Here is a 22,306-nt window from a genome sequence, read left to right on the forward strand (position 1 = left end):
TGAAAGTGTCTCGCGCTAAGATTCACGACAGGTATCTGTAGAGACACCATGTCGGATAAATGACCTAATACGGGAGGACATGGACCTCGGATGGCATGTACCAAGTGTGGAGTACGTTGCAAGAGAAATTATCTAGTCATTGTAAAAACGTCTAACACGTCGTAATGAAATTGCTGATTCTTTGGCAATCGTTGGTGTTCTGTTTAAAATAAATCGTTTCTTCAAATCTATGGAGAAAATGAAAGGCTTTCCGACATTTAAGTTGAGTTGCTGTGATATGGTGATATAGAGCGTTAGCGTGCTCTGTGACAACATGGTACACCAGACTACCTGGACCTCTGGCCAATTAACCTGTCAATAAATGTGATTTACGATCTATTTGCATGTACACGAATAAAGAAATCAATACCTGTAATTCGATCTGTTACCCCAGGTGTGCAACTGTCTCCTATGTTTACAGAGCGAACATCCATGTCTATCAAACAAACTAGATATTTTGAAACTTTATAAAAACTGGACAAATATTTGGTATGGTTTGAAATATAAATCAGCTGGGAATACTTAAAGTCAGTAATTGAAGAGTTTTCGCGGACAACAAACCCATGATTTACGGCTTGATCGTGGACAAGAAGTCAGGACATCAAAGAACGAAGGACAGCTTAAGTGTCCCAGTTTCATTTCAATATCTCAGTGTGACTATCTGTGCTTTCTGTTGTCTTCCAAGTTTTAGTTACAAGTGTTATCCAGCATGTAGAGTTGAAGTACAATCAGTTTTCTCTATATCACGTCGAGCACGTGCTGCAATGCCTTGACTTTTAACACCTAAAACACACTCTAGTATTCTTGAGAAGGGGGAACATGCCAAGTTCGATTTTTTATATCCAAGAAGGATTTGTCTTTCTCTGACATGCTCTGCTGAGAAATAATTTTATCAAATGGCCCACAATGACCCTATTTGAATCTACGATTCACGTTTAATAAGCGGATCTCTGTTCCTTGGTTTACACAAGACACATACGAATACAACCTCTCTATACCCAACAATCGTCAAAGAATTAAGCTATATAATACAGTTATTTAGTCCTTCTAGGACTCGTCAGTGAGAGTTAGGGAATTAAGAAAGTTATTGTAAGGCATCATCGGCCCAATGTTATAGAACAGATAGACGATATATGATAGCATTAATCCTGTAATTCAATAAATATCGCCAATTTGCAATACAGGACAATTCTACCAGAAAGTCATATTCTTGACCGCGGCTGTATTCAAATCAGTTTAGTATTAACATGTATAATTTGGGTAGGAATCCCAGCAACTAAGTTTTATTATACCGTGCACTCCAGTGTATAGCACACATTTAGCGTAAGATACTGTACAGCCATATACAGACTTCAATGGATACTCTTTTCAAGTGTCACTCATTCATGGTGTTGTAAGCACAGCAGGAGCGAAACATAATGAGTATTTTTCAGGAGAAATGTTCCACGTGCTAATTAAGCAAATACTTCATCAAATTTTGACAAAACTCATACATGACTAAAGATACAGTATGAAAGATAATTATCCACAGGTACAAAACCGTTTACCATGTTAAGGTAAAAAAATCGAATGACCTGTTTAAGTAGCTGTTATGAGATAAAGTGACTATTGACTTGTCACGTGTAGAAACCCCAGGGCATTTAAACTACCCACTCAGTGTCTTATCTAAGGCGACCGATATTTGTTACCATTGATCGCGTTTATATCACCACTTTCTACGTGATATCAAAACGATACAACATTGGCTACCTTCTTGGCGTAGCCAGTTCACAACGTTGACAATATGATCTCTCATTCCCTAGCATAAATGTACTGTTTTGTTTAATATGAAGTAATTGCTTCCCGTTAATAGGATAGTAGTTCATTACACACAGGGCATGTGTTTATCTGTCAAAAAAAATCTTTAGTATTCCACTTCTGAAGAAATGTAAGATATTGCGACATGACAAACAGTCTTTGACAATTCAATCGATCTGATACCTGAAATATATACGGTTGAAATACGTTTCGCTCGAAATGTATACTGTTGATTTAAGATGATTTATGATATAGACAAAATCTAGCGCGTGTTTTAAAGATCATGTTGACTATGTTTAATAAGACATTTCTTGGTTACGTTTATCAGATTTTTACCTGCAGAAAACCTAAATTATATGCACTATTTTCATCATGAATATTTACGACGTAAGACGTTTATTCAAACCGGTCATAGATCTAAAAACTTCTCCAGATCGTGTAGACGATCCACCACACTACCTGGCTGTAGACATGCATAAACATTATACACCAATAACAAATACAGTTAAAAATAAATAGTTGTCCTGGAAAATTGTTCTAAAAGAAAATTCGTCAGCCTACCTGTAGTAAAAGTAACAGATATTCAGTCTACCTGTAGTTATGATTAAAGTGACAGATATTCAGTCTACCTGTAGTAAAAGTGACAGATATTCAGTCTACCTGTAGTAAAAGTAACAGATATTCAGTCTACCTGTAGTTATGATTAAAGTGACAGATATTCAGTCTACCTGTAGTTAAAAGTGACAGATATTCAGTCTACCTGTAGTAAAAGTAACAGATATTCAGTCTACCTGTAGTTATGAAAAACAGATATTCAGTCTACCTGTAGTAAAAGTAACAGATATTCAGTCTACCTGTAGTTATGATTAAAGTGACAGATATTCAGTCTACCTGTAGTAAAAGTGACAGATATTCAGTCTACCTGTAGTAAAAGTAACAGATATTCAGTCTACCTGTAGTAAAAGTAACAGATATTCAGTCTACCTGTAGTTATGATTAAAGTGACAGATATTCAGTCTACCTGTAGTAAAAGTGACAGATATTCAGCCTATCTGTAGTTATCATAAAAAAGACAGATATTCAGCCTACCTCTATTAGAAGTGACAGATATTCAGTCTACCTGTAGTAAAAGTGAAAGATATTCAGCCTTCCCATAGTTATGATAAAAAGGACAGATATTCAGTCTAACTGTAGTAAAAGTGACAGATATTCAGCCTACCTGTAGTAAAAGTGACAGATATTCAGTCTAACTGTAGTAAAAGTGACAGATATTCAGTCTAACTGTAGTAAAAGTGACAGATATTCAGTCTACCTGTAGTAAAAGTGAGAGATATTCAGTCTACCTCTATTAGAAGTGACAGATATTCAACCTACCTGCAGTAAAATATCACAGAAGACGTTTTTCAGATCCATTATAATCACGAATCAACAAACACATGTACAGTCTGAAGTGTTAAAGTTCGTGGCACGAAGTACCAGGCTACAACACACAGAGTTAGCCCTCACAGAGTGACACTGGCAGGTGAGATGTTTCCTCCAGAAAGGAGAAGCGATTGGTGGTTGTGGACAGGCGCACAGGGCCAGACTCGTAAGTTCTCCCTAACTGACAACGGCGTGTTTATTTTCCTCAAATAAAGCCTTGTTAACGGTCAGATACAGGTGAGGTCTGCTTCCCTCTGATCGTAGATCGTTCGCGCGGGTGTACCCTCCACACAGGACAAAAACGTATATCCCTCGAGTGGTCCTCACTACGTGTATGTTCACGAAGACCATAATGTCACATACACACAGCTAAATCATCTCAGGGAAAGGGAGAATACACACGTCACCCCATACAGGTGAGAGTCGACACCACTTTCCTGATTCGGTGCTCTCAAATCATCACCAGGTCTCCCGAGATACACACATTAGTGACACTTGTCCCACCGCGACAGAGATCGGCTATTTATATTTCCACAAGGCCGGGGCTGTGTTATCCAAAACAGATACTTTTAAACAGGTGCGAATCAAACAGGTATGCTGCCAACACCACTAACTGACATACTAGTCCCAGGTGCTAACTATATATTCTATATATATAATATCTAAATCATAGGACACATACCGCTAACCTTACCTTTGATATATCCGTGTGTAGTCGGCTGTGGGGAGCTTTGTGTGTACACGTTCTGCTCCGGCAGTCAGCCTTAACAGCTTGAACACAGAGATAGTAGTGACTATCAATAATGCATGCCAGTGTGCGAAAGAAAAATCAGAGGAAACGTGTCCCCAAAATTCTCATGTATGTACCGCGCATAACGGTAATCAGGTCTCGAATCGGCAAGTCTGGGGCGAACTTCATTCCTTTTGTTTAAGGCATGTTACTGACAAGGATTTTGCTCCCGTGACTATAGGGCGTGAGATAGACGTTTTTTCTACAATCGACCTAGCTTTTTTTTTTCTTCCCCCTGCAAACAACAAAACATTCTTCACGATATTTCATGAGTCATGAGTCTTCTCTCAAACACATCTGCATAACTAAAGCATAAATACAACCCGGTACCCCTCCCCCTTGGCGAGGCAGGCAGGCAAGAGGGAGACTCCCGCCTTCTCATATATTGTTATTTTGAAGGGAAATTAATTACTTTTTTGTCCTTTTAAATGCCTTTTTTTCTTTATACTGATTGACTGTCAGGTCGATACTCTGTAGAAATTAGACTACCACAGAATCCCTATTAAATTTTCTGTTAACAGTGGGGATTGATAACTGAAAGATTGCGAATGATTTGATGATGTTGGCCTTGATATGTATTATTAAACGAAATCTTCAAAAACAAAAACAAAAAAAAAAAAACTAGCATGCGTTATCTCCACGAGCGTTATAACTAAGCAATAAATTTCCCGTTTACTAATTTCTGAAAGGCACAAAGAATACCATGATTCTTGTACAAATCGCAATGGTTGTTAAAGAATCCGTGAAACTCGAAACGGTATCGGAAATTCTCATGAAACTTACAATTGACATTTAAAGTGGAAACCAAAATTTACTTAAGTAAAACCATATTGATCGGCGCTTTATGCATTTTGACAGCAGTGAATGAAATTGTCTTGTTTGCTTAGATGAGATCCGATCGATCTGTTAGTCTAGCCTGTTAAATTTATAACGAAATATACTCTGCTTGCAAAGTTAATATTTTCAGTGTATATTGAATCCTGCGCTTGTAGTGTGATCGAGTGACAACTTGTGTGTGAATATTTTGAAGGGCAGTGTTTGACCTTGACAAAGGGATAAATCTGTGTGCATTTGAGAGTGGGATGGGAGGGATATTGTCACAACAAGCACTACCTCTATTCTGTCTGTCTCAGACTGAGAATGCCCCGCTGTCTTTAGATATTAACTTGTTAATCCTATAACGATCCGTGTTATATGGATAACATTAGGCTAAAACCATCTTGTTCGTCCTTCTACATGTGGTACACCACATGTCGTATAATGGGTCAGAAGAACCACGATGTTGGTCGTGTAGCCTCCGGAAAACCAGGGCCCATGAATCGAGGCAGATGATAGATGTATTTAATTAGAGAGTAATCACAGAGAGATTATACAGATTAGGGACACAGACATCAACAGCCAGAGTTGATCCAATCTTCACTGAGACGATTACCGACACCCCGGGGCAATTTGATTGACCCTCGCCATGGCCACGGTAGGGTATGAGTCACTGACACCCCGGGACAGCCCTAATGACCCTCACGGTTAAGTGAGTCACGGACATACCCCAGGGCAATTCGAACGACTCTGATCACGGCCATGGTCGGCTATGAGTCACTCACGCACCCCGGAGCAGTCTTAATGACCCTTATAAAAGCCACGGTAGGACACTAACATTGACCATCACTGAACACTGGACGATCTAACAATGACGAACTGGGATACAAATAAACGCAAGCGACTGGACGGCCTTATCCGATTTTTCTTGGATTTTTACTTCCGGTACCAGATTTGATATCATGTGACAATATGAAATAAAGAAGTATCTAATACACAGTATCAAAATGGACAGAGTGTCATATACTTTAGGTCATCGTATGACGTCATTATCTAAAACATAGTATCAAACTGAACAGAATACCGTAACAAAATGGACACAGTGTCGTATACCTTAGGTCATCTTATGACGTCATCATCCAATACATAGTATCAAAATGGACAGAGTGCCGTATACCTTAGGTCATCGCATGACGTCATTATCTAAAACACAGTATCAAAATGGACAGAGTATCGTATATCTTAGGACATCGCATGACGTCATTATCTAAAACATAGTATCAAACTGAACAGAATACAGTATCAAAATGGACAGAGTGTCATTTACCTCAGGATATCGTATGACGTCATCATCCAATACATAGTATCAAATGCACAGATTGTCGTACACCTAAGTGCATCGGATGACGTCTACATAGACAGGCCATTGAGATCCGTGTGTCAGTCAGTTCCAGATGAGACGGGATTCAGGGGTGAATGAGAAGATGTTAAACCTTAAACCAACCAAAATAGTCTGACTCTCAATATGTTGCCATATAACATTGACCTTGGAAACAACATCTGCAGTCTACCAATTTTTAAAAGGGCATGACGTTCACAGAAGCGACCCCTGGCGGCAGTTTAATGACGCAAGGAGTCTTAACCCATACCTGTAATGGGCGGAAGGCTGCAATGAAGAAATATTACTCAACAATAGCGCGTCAAGTCACGCCAGCAGAATGATGATTTGTTACGGTAAAGATGAATAGAACATCTCGTACTAACTTGGAAAGGAATGTGTAATTGAGTACTCGTTATCAAATTGTACTTTAGTACGTCTGATATTCTATACACCCCGGTGTGTATTTTTTGTGATATTTTAGGAAATATTTGCGGTTACATATCAAAGCTTTAGTACTGTAACAAAAACGGCTACAGAATACAATTTAAATAACAGAAATTTCACGTATACACCTTAAATTCAGCTGCAGCGGTCACAACGTTGAGAAACATCCACCAAGCGTATGATGCGATTGGTAGTCGACAGAACAGGACTGCAAACTATACCAACACATCATCAGAATTAACTGATACTATTCAAATTCCATAAGTTCCTGACATGATTTTGTAAAATCGAATGAAATATCATTTAATCAGATATTTATCATACCATTCCATTACTTGATTTCTCTCGGTGTTAAACCTGCGATAAGACCTGTTGCAAACTGTCAGTGTTATTATATTTGACGTAGGCAGCACTTTAATTCTGACGATATATAATGTGAGTATCCCTTCGTCTCTGAAACAATAGAACTGAGATTTCCATGGTGACCTTGATTTCTTTACCTCGGTCTTTGTCATTCTTAACAGCCTGATCTATTACATTTAAGTACGGTTTATTTGGTTGTATATTGTATAATGTTTAAAAAAACCTCTGTCCATTTTTGAATGGCATTTCTTTGCATGCCGATTTTATAGTGCTGCCACACTGAAATAACCTGTCGAAGATCACAGCGAGACATTCGACCAGTTCATATCATTCTGACATACTGAAATTGGTCAGGAACAATGTCTGTCGTTTGGTTATTTGGTATAGTATATCTGTGTCATTTTGTGACGTTGGTTTTAGCGGTATAGTATATCTGTGACATTTTCTGATGTCGGTTTTAGGGGTATAGTATATCTGTGACATTTTCTGATGTCGGTTTTAGGGGTATAGTATATCTGTGACATTTTCTGATGTCGGTTTTAGGGGTATAGTATATCTGTTATGACGTTGGTGGGTGACATTTTCTTATGTCTAGGGGGGGTATAGTATATATGTGACATTTTCTGATGTCAGTTTTAGGGGTATAGTATATCTGTGACATTTTCTGATGTTGGTTTTAGGGGTATAGTATATCTGTGACATTTTCTGATGTCAGTTTTAGGGGTATAGTATATCTGTGACATTTTCTGATGTCAGTTTTAGGGGTATAGTATATCTGTGACATTTTCTGATGTCGGTTTTAGGGGTATAGTATATCTGTGACATTTACTGATGTCGGTTTTAGGGGTATAGTATATATGTGACATTTACTGACGTTGGTTTTAGGGGTATAGTATATCTGTGACATTTTCTGATGTTGGTTTTAGGGGTATAGTATATCTGTGACATTGTCTGATGTTGGTTTTAGGGGTATAGTATATCTGTGACATTTTCTGATGTCAGTTTTAGGGGTATAGTATATCTGACATTTTCTGATGTCAGTTTTAGGGGTATAGTATATCTGTGACATTGTCTGATGTTGGTTTTAGGGGTATAGTATATCTGTGACATTTTCTGATGTCGGTTTTAGGGGTATAGTATATCTGTGACATTTTCTGATGTCAGTTTTAGGGGTATAGTATATCTGTGACATTTTCTGATGTCGGTTTTAGGGGTATAGTATATCTGTGACATTTTATGACGTGGGTGTCTGGGGTATAGTATATATGTGACATTTTCTGATGTCAGTTTTAGGGGTATAGTATATCTGGGACATTTTCTGACGTTGGTTTCTGGGGTATATGTCAGTAACATTTTCTACTGAACAAGTGATGTCGGTGACATTCTGGAGTTTGGATTTTGGCAATGACATAATCAAACGAATCGCTGTCAAATTGATTCTATAACAACGATATTGGCACGTTACAGAGCAGGGCTGTTAGTTAATCGTATTGACACATTTTTAGACTGGCGACTGAAGTACATGTCGATTGTAACGTTGACTGACGTCAGTCATAACAATGACAAGTCAATAATGACAACAAAACATATCTGATTTAAAAAGATGGTGATTGGACAAGGGAAACCAATATCACAGAGTTCACAGCATGTGTTACACTGGTGCATGTCGGGAATAATATGTACGCATAATGCAAATACAAGCACAGAGCAATACTGTCGGCCTGGCACAACCTGTTGTGCAACACTATCTACAACTAAAACATGCAAGGCCGTACGTTTGTCTACATCATGAAATTTAATAGCCAAAACATTTTTAAATGCAAGGCATATTAAAGTTGTTCACGAAACCAGTACCGTTGAGACACTTTTTCACGTCAAACGCACGCCTCCGTAGTCATGGACTTCAAAGTTACGTCACTTCCGGTCGATATTCTGATAAATTGCCATAGGTCACGCTTTTATATTAGAACTTAATTAGATTTATGCATATTAATTTGCATAATAATTTCTTTTCATCGACTCAACTTAAATATATCGATTTCCTGTCATGGGAATAAAGCTTGCGTGATGTGCAGCACTTCCTTTAACCTCTCAAGCAGAAGACTCTAGTCTATGCATTTCCAGAGTATCAGGCGAAGAACACAAGTACTCTGGAGAGAATTTTATCGATACAATAACGGTGTTACATTGCAATCACTCATGAAAAATCTCATATGTTTTATCGTCAGCTTTCTTTGACGATAAGTTAGCATCAGTTTTTTTTCTGAATATATAAGAATTCCCTCCCCCGCATCCCCAGTCAAACATCCCACCCCTCCAAAAAAGCATCATTAGCGGACACTTCAAAAATATGTCACATGGACTCAGTGTGTTATTACAGATATACATTGTATGCTTCATAATTAGCTTTGCTTCTCGCTTTCTGCTGGCATGGTATTCCGAGTCATATGAATCATCAGCAGTTATGTCAATTTCGTGCCGTTAATTCAATGTGTAACCTCATTGTTTCTCACCTTAGCGCCAGTTATATTGAATATGAAAACCAATTTCTTCTCCCATACGTGTATTTAGTACTTGTATTATTACTAACGATTAACGATCACGCATCGCGAGGTTTAGTCGACTATCTCTCAATGTCTGTGTCACCAGGTGAAGTCGGTGGCCTGTCATTGTGTGTCTCACCAGCTTAAGTCGACTATCTCTCAATGTCTGTGTCACCAGGTAAAGTCGGTGGCCTGTCATTGTGTCTCACCAGCTTAAGTCGACTATCTCTCAATGTCTGTTTTACCAGGTGAAGTCGGCTGCCTGTCATTGTGTGTCTCACCAGCTTAAGTCGGCTATTTGTCGATGTCTGTGTCACCAGGCAAAATCGGCTGTCTGTCATTGTGTGTCTCACCAGCTTTAGTCGGCTATTTGTCGATGTCTGTGTCACCAGGCAAAATCGGCTGCCTGTCATTGTGCGTCTCACCGGCTTAAGTCGACTATCTGTGGATGTCTATGTCACCAGCTTAAGTCGGCTATCTGTTGATGTTTATCTCACCACGGTTAGTCGAGTATCTGTCAATGTCTGTCTCACTAGGTTACGGCGGCTGTCTGTCGATGTTTATGTCACCAGGTTAGTCGAGTATCTGTCAATGTCTGTCTCACTAGGTTACGGCGGCTGTCTGTCGATGTTTATGTCACCAGGTTAGTCGAGTATCTGTCAATGTCTGTCTCACTGGGTTACGGCGGCTGTCTGTCGATGTTTATGTCACCAGGTTAGTCGAGTATCTGTCAATGTCTGTCTCACTAGGTTACGGCGGCTGTCTGTCGATGTTTATGTCACCAGGTTAGTCGAGTATCTGTCAATGTCTGTCTCACTAGGTTACGGCGGCTGTCTGTCGATGTTTATGTCACCAGGGTTAGTCGAGTATCTGTCAATGTCTGTCTCACTAGGTTACGGCGGCTGTCTGTCGATGTTTATGTCACCAGCTTAAGTCGGCTATTTGTGGATGTTTATCTCACCACGGTTAGTCGAGTATCTGTCAATGTCTGTCTCACTAGGTTACGGCGGCTGTCTGTCGATGTTTATGTCACCAGGTTAGTCGAGTATCTGTCAATGTCTGTCTCACTAGGTTACGGCGGCTGTCTGTCGATGTTTATGTCACCAGGTTAGTCGAGTATCTGTCAATGTCTGTCTCACTAGGTTACGGCGGCTGTCTGTCGATGTTTATGTCACCAGGGTTAGTCGGCTATTCGTCGATGTCTGTGTCATCTGGTTTAGTTGACACATGTCTAGTTTAGCAGGCTACACGTCAACGTATGTGGCATCAAGTTTAGTAAGCCACCTGTCAACGTCTGTGGCCTCACGATTAGTAACTTACCTATCAATGTCTTTGGTATCGAGTTTAGAAGGCCACCCTTTAAAAACCCTAAAGGTTCCAAAGGAACATCATGTTAAAACCAGGAGCTGCATCTGATAACAAATTGTGTAGATTGTCCATGAACTTGCGACTGATCTCTACCAAATGAATGTATCTTCTTCGTGTTACGGAAATATAAATACTTCGTCTCGCTGTGTAATATTAATATTTCCTCTTTCACTGTTCTACATAGACCACGTGAACAATACAAAGCCACCACAAAGTGATGGATAGTCAAATGTTATTTGAAATTATGGTGTTTTTCCGTGCCATTTTTATATTAGTCACACGTTTGGTCTCTCACCCACTCTAGTTAAATGTAACAGGAATATTCAAAACGGCTGGGTCGATACAAGAAATGTGTTACGATCAATTTCTATTACATATGATAAACTTACCATTTGGTGAAAAAGTCGGTTTAATTCACAATACACTCACTCTAAAGTTTTTTTTAGTGTACCTAACCAATGGAAGCGCACAGTAAACAACATACGATGTATACCAGAACGCTGAAGAAAAGACACAACCAATCTGTCATTGCGAATGTTTCATGGGAACAAATCCTTCAGTTTTACTCTAAGATTTATTGACGACGATTTGTCTTTGACAAGAACGTCAGTGTATCCATCAGAGCAGGAAACCAAGGACACAGGCCGCCTATTACGAGTTTCTTTTCAAACAACAAAAATCGACAAACAGTATTCACTAAGTAGTATGATAAAGCGTGATGATTCCATTTATAGACAGTATCATTCCTGCCTTCCCAACTTAAGATGTTTACGTTTCGCAGTTGATTCGATATCTACAGGTTTGTTCCCAATATCAAGATGTCCGTTAGATATGAACATTCTTGTGAAACATGTTGATCAATACCCCAAAGGAGGGGGATATATAGGTTCCACCATGATCATATTCTCTCTCCTTGTCAAATATGGCGTTCGATGTGATCGACTTGCATGGTATATATACTTTGTCGTTGTTTACCACGATCTCATTAGAGAATGTTACGTGTACTTGGATTAACAAAAATTTACACGACAGGTGTCATCAATAAATTTGAAGACGCTTATCCTTTTGTAATAACTAATATTTGCTCTCCTTGAACTTTTTCGGATGCGTGGGTTTAATTCTTTCTTTTCGTTTGTAATCATTTCTTGCCCTCCCTTCATCGACTGAGAGTTTGAATAAGATAACCTAATGGTATTATCTCAATTTTTTTTCAGTTTCTTCCAAATGGATATTTTTCTTCTAAAGACGAGTTTCTGTTTAGTTCCAACACCTAATACAGCGATTCTGGGCCAGTACATAGACATGTGTCATTGGGATGAAAATACAGAACAGTTTGTAGTCTGAATTAATCTGACGTGTCATCGACTTTCTTCATATCGATCGAAACGTCTGTTCTTTATCTACAGACTGATACCAACGTCATGTTTCAGTGTTCAGTTATCCTCAGTTACTATTCCTCTGTGTTTGAATATGGTGGAACAGCATCTTACGGGACCCCCTTTGCTTCACGCAGAATTTGTTCGAGATCATTGGACACAGGGACCAGTAACGCGAGAGGGAAAACCATGGCTCCAACAGACTATATAAAGTCAGAGAGACTTCTTTGAGATATTAACTATCTACATTTGCGTATAATGTCTCTTGTTACCTACCAACAAATTTATTACTTGTTAGACCTTCGTGACGTCATAATTAAAGCCATTTAAACGGTGACGGCATGCAATGCAAAGCAGCGCGCAGTCGCTAACAAACAACTCATCAGTTTAAATTGAATTTAGGATGTACACAAAATAGCAAATGAACTTATACTATGGCATTTATAGTCTTTATAAATGACACAAATATGCGGGTAACTATATAAAGAGCAATGCACCATTCGTCTTTCATTTCTGGAGTCCACGAGTTCGATGCACTATACAGCAAGCATACTGTGTACTTTTAAGTAATATACTGGCCCCCTTAAACTATTGCACTGTATTAATTAATAAAATGGGGTTGTATGGTGTTAATTTGCAAAAAAAAGTATACCAATTAGTTTGTATTGATTTTAATGAAACAATGAAGTAAAATCGATAAGGCAATTTCACAATACAGTTTCATCATCAATGTGTAATACACGTTATGGCTATTTCTAAGGGTGCGAGGGTTGAGCAAAATCTTGCAAGGAATGAAGCCGCTAGAACGCTGACAATGACTTTCTGAAATGTGACCTTTCTGAAAATCTGACGTATTTGAAATATTTTCGCGCTTTAAGAGTGTGTGAAATTTGATTAAACTCCCTAGAGAAGTGAGACTGCTAGACCATTGACAGTGTTTTTCAAAACATAGAAGTAATGACCTTGACCTAACAGCCATGAAATTCAAACTTGGTTGAGACCTACCTGAGTCTTCAATTCTAGTTTCTAGTCCCTGTTTAACGCTCACTATTGCTGTAGTTTAACGAGTTGTTAATCTGTTTAATGTAACTGCGTGGGGTGTCCTACTGGGTGCCCTCAGAAGGGAGTGTTTTTCAGTGTGGTAGCACTATAAAATCGACTTAGTTTTGTGCTATATCTAGACGTATAAGAACAGCCCCCAGAAAATACACGCACTCTACCCATGCAAGTGACAACTCCATTCTATTGCAACGTCTATTGTTTACCCTCTGGATTTCATCTTAATAAACGAATGCAGAACTGGCTATACAGCGTTTTCGTAAAAGTACATGATCGTCCTTTTGAAAATATACTATACTAATTCCTTCATTTATATCTAACTGAATTGAAAGCTGTAATACCCGAAAACTGCAATACAGTTCAATTATAGGGAATGGTACATAAGGAATAGGTGAGCTGCCTCGCTGCTGAGTAAAAGTTCATGTACTCTACAGATAACAGGGAATTATGTCCCTGTGACCGATTCTAGCATGTGTACTTTTCTCTTTCGTTCGATCCAGATCCGTAGAAAGCTTACAGTTTAATAAACAAATTGAAAGATCAATTGACTTCGAGCCTTCATATTTTTAAAACTTATCTCTAGTCAGTGATCAAAACCAATGGTTCAATTAGTGGTAATTGAGATGTTTGTTGTCTTGCTATTTACATAGGCACTAGGTGTAGGAATTGTAACTTCTATCCCAAAATGAATTATTGTTAGAGTGACAGAAACTGATATATTTTTTCTCTATTTTCAAAGATAGTTTCCTTCCTATTGTATTTCTTGTCACCTCCTAATGTTTGGCTTTTAGTTGAGTAAGGAAGGCTGTGAGTTTGTCCTCGAGCCGAAACATACCAAATTCATTCAAATAGTGTCTTCATCAGTAAAATGTGATTATGTAGGATGACACGATACCGTATCCAAATCATTTTTTACAGTTCAGTGTGATAACACTATAACAGCGTCCGTTAATGGCCCTTGGTAGACACACCTCGATCTTGGCTGTTGTGAGAATCGAAACACACAAAGAAATAAATGATAAGTGTTAAAACATGAAACGAGCGTTCATGGATTTTGAAATATAACCATACACGCATGATGAGACCACTCGAAGTGTTGGTTTGATAAATAAACATGAACATATGTATTGTTCCCGATAAGAGTTGTTAAGAACATTTCCAATAATATTTACAGTTCAACACAATTATTTACACGTGTCTCTTCACTTTTCAATAGAAAAAAAACGATAGCATTATCTGTAAATGGAACACATCGCCGTGACTTCCGGCCAAATGATAACAATTTAGGAATTAGTTGCTGGAGAGGAACACGGGAAGATCTCATTCATGTTTATACTCATCCTGTGGAGAAGTACGTCGCGATTGGCTATCATCAATAATTGAGACTAATCCAACAGACCAATCCAGTCTTTACTTTTTACCGGTGTAGGAAAACTTCCTTAGCCCATTATCTCTGTTGGCAGATCGACAAACATTTCAACACCGGAAGTTGGAATCAATTATTGGCATGGACTAATTAACTTCGTTTTGTATTTCGCTCTTCATTCGGTGAAAAAATTACTTAATAATAAAGGATAAATGTAAAACCACCGAATGACACCCTGGGGAAAATATGTTATATATCATACTTTTGACTGATGTCTAATCAGAGGCCCGTATGTAGGCGTTTGAGGCGCAGACGAGAGTGCAACACGCCGCGAATGTGTGCCTTGAGGCAGACCATCAAATTAACCAGTCACTACTCGTATAGATTCACTTACAACTATAGAAACTGGTATATTGTTACAATCCGATCAAAACTTACGTGATGTACTTTTAACACATATTGATCTGTAAATAGTAACGATGCCAACACCAATTTGGTACATTCTTATGTAACACCAAAACATTCGCTACTAATAGCAAACGAGAAAAAAAATCTCTATTTTAACTTTTTGTACAGTTCCCTTTATCTTCTATTTTATCGCCTATTTGATTAAATTACCACGGTATATCCAAAAGTTTAATTAACGAAACACATACAGGAACCGTTTCCATGACAACGGTACGTATGATTGTGAAAGACTATTAGCGAAATATCGATATCATAAATTAATAGACTGCCATACCTTCAACCTAAACAATGTTCTGCAGAAATTGAAGGTTTATGGTTGTTATTTGATTGGTTTCATGCAGGTAAAAACCAGACCAATCGCTAGGCTGGTCCCATCTGTCAGTTATAAAGACCAGCCAATCGCTAAGCTGGTCCCATCTGTCAGTTGTAAAGACCAGCCAATCGCTAGGCTGGTCCCATCTGTCAATTGTAATAACTGACCAACTGCAAGGCTTGCCCCATCTGTCAGTTGTAAAAACTGACCAATTGCAAAAATTTCCCCATCTGTCAGTTGTAAAAAACTGACCAACCGCTAGACTTGTCCCATTGGTCAGTTGAGAAAATTTACTAATTGCTAAGCTGTCAGGCTTACTGTAACGCTGCCGTGCGTCTTTTCTATCGAGGCAAATGAATACATGATTTATCATTAAATGAACTGTGTAATTTAGGAATTTTTACCAAAACGTGTATTTCTCGTCAAGGTTTCTTTCAACGTAGTTAGCTGCTTTTACGGTTCGAAACTTTCGGAATAGGTTTTTATGTTTAGATTTGGCCATAACACAACTGAATTACTGTAATACGGATTTTCAATAATGGTCACCTGACCAACTGGCTTAACAAGTTTAAAAATCCCATTATTCCACAAGATGCCAACATTCTAATATTGAGACCTAACCGCGCCGTGGAACACCTTATAAAAAAACAGACAAATGAAGAAGAGAATTATGCATCGTTGCATTTCGCAGAATGTTTGATATAAGAAAGATTTTAGCGTCTACGAAACACTGGTCACGAACCTTTTACCATTACAACTGGTCATTTACGTATGACCTTTAACTTGAGTTCAATAGTTTTATAACCTAATCAATCACCAGTGCATTTACCACAATTTTTCGTTACAAACCCGAGGTTGTATTGCAGGTCAGAAGAACTGAACACTGTACCTGCTATTGCCTATATCAAATACTCCAGAGGTTACCATCGCTTTCGCTCTGTGCACCTCTGGAACTTGTCATGACGAAATTGAAACACAATCGAAATAATTTGATTAGTTCCGTGAAACAAAAACCTGACCAATTACAGAGGAGCAACATCTAACTTCAAAGCCAGTACAATATACCGTTATGCGACGTGGAGAATCGTTTGATGTACATTAAAGTATCAAACTAGTCTTTTCGTATTGTCCACAAGGTGTTGCACATGGAACCTTCAATTTTGCCATGACATGTTTCAGGGGTGTAGAGAGATGGCTGTCACCATTACATAATCGTAAGAGGCGAGTCTCTATATATCTCTGAGTTGAGCTTTCGCCCTTTTAAATCCTATTTGTTCTATCCTAGTGTAAGTCCTTGATAAACAAAGTCGGTACAATGGTTATAAGGCATGAAATTGTGAACGACTCCGCGGCCACAGAAATCGTCTTAACACTTCATAAAATTACTCTTAGAAAATCCTCAGACGATAGTTTTGGACGTTTTCTAAACCGAGTCATAATAAAACACTTCACGACCGCTACTCAACTACTAAAGGTCAACACTACGTCCCTGGCGTTTTCTCAGCCAACCAATACAGTGTGTTACACCGGGTACAACTGTCGCGTGAAGTTACAATCAAAATACCAAGGCTCTGTTAGCTAAGAATTTGGAAGGACTTTGGAATTCAAATTTTATGTTCCTACAAAAGGTTAAAATAACCATTCTAAAGAAACGTACGGTAAAATGACCAAGGAATTAACACCTTTTACATTTACTGACCTTGGCTTTGACCTTTATCTGTCTAGAGTTCTTATTGGACATCTGAATAAGGTGGCTTTGCATTCTTCTGTCAAATAGTCTCTTCAAAACTGATCCAAGATTACTCTAACATGGATAACACAGAGTGACATTATTTATCTGGATTTAACTATATTTTCATGGTGGGTACCATATTTTTTCACGGTTCAACGATTTTGAGTATGGATTGAGATAACATTCTTACATTTTCTTGTAGAATTTTATCTTTATTCATTCAGATCCCAAATTTTAGACCCCTTTTGTCTTAGTATGTTATTGACAAAATCAAATGTCCTCTTTCTTCTGGTTATAATTTCTTACACACTTGACTCCGGTGACCTTGAAACTGTGTAAAGATACAAATCTCAATTCCTTCAAATCGCTTGATATAATTTCATCTCAAAACAATGATGTAGAACCCTCAGTACCTGGGATAATTATTGTTCAGAAGTCACTATCTAATAAACAAATGAGCCTGGTATCCGTAGTCTGATAATCAAATAAAAACATAAGAAAAACCAGGAAAAATGTTTTACGTCCACGCTGTACAATTTGCTTTCATTGCAGTTCTGCTGAATGTATACCAGATAACCATTTCTTTGTGATAATTTTATCAGTAAACGAACAAACGAAAACGAACGAATACCTGACATCAATACATCATTCTGCTTTACTGGGAGTTTGCGCGATTTATGTAGTGAAATGTGTACGATTTCAAAGTAGGATTGAGTCATAAAACGAGGCTACAGGTAAGGGGGGTTATTATACTGATAAACGAGGCTATAGGAAAGCCGGTTATAGGCCTGATAAACGAGACCACAGGTTGAGGGTTTGTCGACGTGACAAACGCGACTACAGGTAAGAGAGGTTTCTGTTCTGATAAACGAGGATACAGGTAAGAGAAGTTTCTGTTCTGATAAACGAGGCTACAGGTAAGAGAGGTTTCTGTTCTGATAAACGAGGCTACAGGTTTGAGAGGTTTCTGCTCTGATAAACGAGGCTACAAGCAAGAGAGGTTTCTGTTCTGATAAACGAGGCTACAGGTAAGAAAGGTTTCTGTTCGGATAAACGAGGCTACAGGTAAGAGAGGTTCCTGTTCTGATAAACGCGGCTACAGGTAAGCCGGTTACTGGCCAGATAAACGAGACTACAAGTACGCAGTTTGTCGATGTGATAAACGAGACTGCAGAGGTTTGCGTTAGTCTAACGGGGTTATAGGTAAGGGAGACTGTCGAGACCGTTACTACATGTAAACGAGATTTTATGGAAGGGGAACGTTGAGCTAGTTAACAGCGCTATAGATAATACAGACAAATGAGTTGGTAATTAAACGAGATTCAAGGTACATTGTACAATGTCATGGGGATGTTTAGTCAGTTATTGAAGGAGGCTATAGGTTGCGTCAGGTATTAAACCAGACCGAAGGTAAGGGCGGCCATTGTTGGAGACAGGTATTAAACGAGGCTGTAGGTAAGGGAGGTTACTGTTTTGGTCAGTTATCTAACGGGGCCAAAGGTAAGGGAGGCTAATCTGGGTCAGTTATTAAACGAGGCTGTAGGTAAGGGAGGCTACTGTTTTGGTCAGTGATTTAAGGGGCCGTACGTAAGGGAGGCTATTGGCTGGGTCAGTTAGCACACGAGGCTGTAGGTAAAGATGGCTCAGTTATTGAACGGGGCTTAGGTGAGAGAGGATGTTGATTAAGTAATGCCATAGAGCTGTTAAAAGCCTGTTCGTGAAGCCAAATTTGATATATTAATCCTATCGGACAATAAAACCATATAGGTACAATAATATTTCGATGCTGTACACTTTGTGATCACCAGACACGATACCTCGGGCCAATAAACAATACCAGTTGGTACTTCGGTGGCCTAAACCAACCTACTTAACATGGTGCCAAGGTCAAGGTCCTACATTATGCCAATTAAATGGCGTGTCGTACACGTACAACGTAACTCTATTCTACAATTGGTAACTTTAAAAATCCAATGCTAAAGTATATTTTCATTCTGAAATTTTTTGTCCTATTGTTACATCAATTTTTAGATTTCACACATGTTGATTTATATAACACGGTTAATAAATTACTCTTAGAATTGTAAACATATTTGACCTGTTTATAGATAAGAACTGTTAAGATATTTGAACGAAGTACTGTTGCATATAGGTGACTCGAAATGAACATTGTTGGCCAATATTACAATTTTGTAATCGTTCATGGTATAAAAACGCGTGTTAAAAGCATGACCATATGTTTTGTGGTTTGGAAGAAGAAATTTTATCGAAGAACACGGCACTATCGCATAAACTCACATGAACATGTAGTTCGTATATTGTCTGGTAACAAGGGAGATAACTCAGCTCAGGACTACATTGACAACAATAACTTGATCTGTGATACAATTACCAGATCTGAACCGATATACTCACATTCACAAACATTGAGTTTTATGGTATCTTTAAGGCTCAGTAAAGAGTTGAAGCTCTCATTTCATTCATAACAAATATCTTCAAATCCACATGAAGTAGTCACTCGGCAGATTTCACATCACCATTTTGATCAAGAATGTATTCGATGTTGAGAACAATTGTGTAATTCTTTGGGCGATAGTAAATCGAATCAATGCGTATCTCTCAAAGACAGTAAAGACAGATATACGTGAAAAAGCACCTTTCAGTACAATTATGTTTCTTCTAGCAATGGTCAGTGATGTTTGATGAGTTGTGATTGTTAAAATCCGCGTAGAACAATAACAACAATAATTTAAATGTCTATCGCAAGTTGGGAAGTTGCAATAACTCCCAAGGTAATTTATAAAACTTTAAACGATCGTCGTGTTATCAGTCACTTTCTCTATTAAATCGTGCAAAACAGCACGTAAAAAAAGTAAAAAAAAAAATGTCTGCAAAACAGCACGTAAAGAAGGTAAAAAGAAAATGTCTTTGTGAAAAGGAATGCTTTGTAAGCATTTCCAATCATCAGTAAAGGTTTATGAAGTCGCTTTCAGTTCGGATTATGTAAACAACCCTGTAAGTCAGATTACGATATTAACCGTGATATTATTACTGATACATCATACTGTAGAGAGAAAAGTACATTGTTTATCAGTTCATACCTCACACTTTGTTTCAGTTTGGCAATCTCATGTGTGTGAGGACTTAAACAGGGTAGCATAGTTCATTACGATAAAGACATTGTCGGCTTTCACTCATTATAATGTGTTTTTAACTTAATTGTCATTTTATCCTCCAGTAATCCTCTTTAGGATGTACTTTGTACTGCAACAGCAATTCCCCTCGAGAGTTTGATACGAAGACGTCAGTAATAAGACAATGCAATATCCCTCGAGACCCTCACACAATACTATCAACAGTAACATGTCAGTACAAAGTCCCTCGAGAGCCTTACATAGATACTGCAGTAGCATTAATAACAAACCGATGTCGCTCAAAAGTCCTATACAAATACTTCAGAAACATTCAAAACAATGCCCGTGGAAACTCCAGTTACATTAACGATAAAATAATGTGTATCTTTAAACATATAAGTAAACTGTTACTTACTTGACTTTTTTTCCAGACGTCACGTTTAAAGGCTGTAGTCTGGCTACCGCTCTCTCCGTCTGTAAGAAAGCAGTGGCAAAGACATTAACATAAACATATTATCATAAACTCCTCGACTGTGTCGTCCTACCACACAAACATCAGTACACTGGTCAACTGTAGACAAAAAAAAATAACCTAGTAACAAAAACGATACATATCAACTTCAAAAGCAGACAAAAAAAAAAGTTAAAATATGTTTCAGTTCCGAAATTCCCGGAAAAGAACAAAATTCCATTTAGGAATAGCAAAGGACTTTGTCATATATCCGGCGTCATAGGACATTTGTCGGATACAATGGACAGCACATATTGATAACTATTTCGTCATATATAATTGGTTACAATGAAACATAGAGGTGAAATCATACACAAATAAAAAAAAATAGACTTCACCACCTAAGGCAACAGCCAGGTACAGTTTCCTCGGTATGAAACTGATAATGCATTTTCGTTATGAACGGAAGTAAACATTGACGTGAAGTTGTGTTTACATAACAGCTGTAATGAATATCATTCGCCAATCACATTCCCTCATCTTTTTCATGGCGGAAGCGCGTGCCACCTTGCCCTAACTCTGTAGGTGCGTGTAAGACTCATGGATTGTGTTTCTCTGTGTATCGGTGTAATTAATGATATATTACCTACTTACGTGTCAAAATGATTTACCCTACAAACCCCCACGCAACATAAACATAACAGGCCAGGGTCCTGATATACAACACCCTGAATTTTTGTACTGAAGAAAAAAATGTTTACAAACAGCTAATTTCTCACGTAAATAAGTATTAAAGGATAATTACAAGTTCTGTAGTATATCAGAATGCACTCCGCGACCCACAGCACACGGAGTTGCACAGTAATCTTATGTAAAGATATAATTTTTTGTAAATATTTGATTTAACAGCCATATATGGTCTATCAATTTGATACCACTTGACACACCGTTATGTTCACGGTTGATTGAAGACAAATTATCATTTAAATACTTTACCTTGATTGTTAATCCACAGGTAATAAAGTTTCGGCCATCACAAAGAAAAGTATATGGTTAACACGCGTTAATAAGGAACAGCAGCGATTAAACTACCGTTGTCTAAATATGCGAGACGAATTTCAATAAAACCTTCCTCTCCAGTTGACCTTGGCAATAATTACACTTCATTAGGAGGTTTAACGTTAGAATCTGCCACGATTAGTTGGCTTTTAATTAAATAAAATGTTATCCCGATGGTAATTAGTTCTTCTAAAACAACACTAATCGTTCCCTGTTGCAGCTTTGGCATTCCCTATCAGAAACACTGTTACATCAGCACTAAGATTTTGCTTTCAGGGAACGTAACCATTGCATGTTAATATTTCAAGAATTGACCCCTGGCCTTATTATCCAGAACGGGCACGTAGCCACTAGCTGGACACCTATCATTATTAATCATTGGAGT

At 38.2% G+C, this 22,306-nt stretch overlaps 1 protein-coding gene across 2 annotated transcripts in view; it reads right to left on the minus strand.

Annotated features, from left to right (window-relative positions):
* The window catches only part of LOC132560999 (heparan sulfate glucosamine 3-O-sulfotransferase 1-like), a 46,589-nt gene extending 25,702 nt beyond the window's left edge, over positions 1 to 20,887 (minus strand). Inside the window, exon 1 of one of the 2 annotated variants that reach the window (XM_060225714.1) lies at positions 20,827 to 20,887. The gene's annotated coding sequence lies outside the window, so the exon portion shown is untranslated. Of the gene's footprint in view, positions 1 to 3,210; positions 3,234 to 20,826 lie in introns of those variants that run through there. The other variant, XM_060225715.1, reaches the window with a different exon arrangement.
* Between the last annotated feature and the right edge of the window lie 1,419 nt (positions 20,888 to 22,306).

Source organism: Ylistrum balloti, unplaced genomic scaffold (assembly GCF_031769215.1).
Source record: "Ylistrum balloti isolate Yb309-2 unplaced genomic scaffold, AGI_CSIRO_Ybal_v1 Utg371134, whole genome shotgun sequence".
Taxonomy (NCBI): domain Eukaryota; kingdom Metazoa; phylum Mollusca; class Bivalvia; order Pectinida; family Pectinidae; genus Ylistrum; species Ylistrum balloti.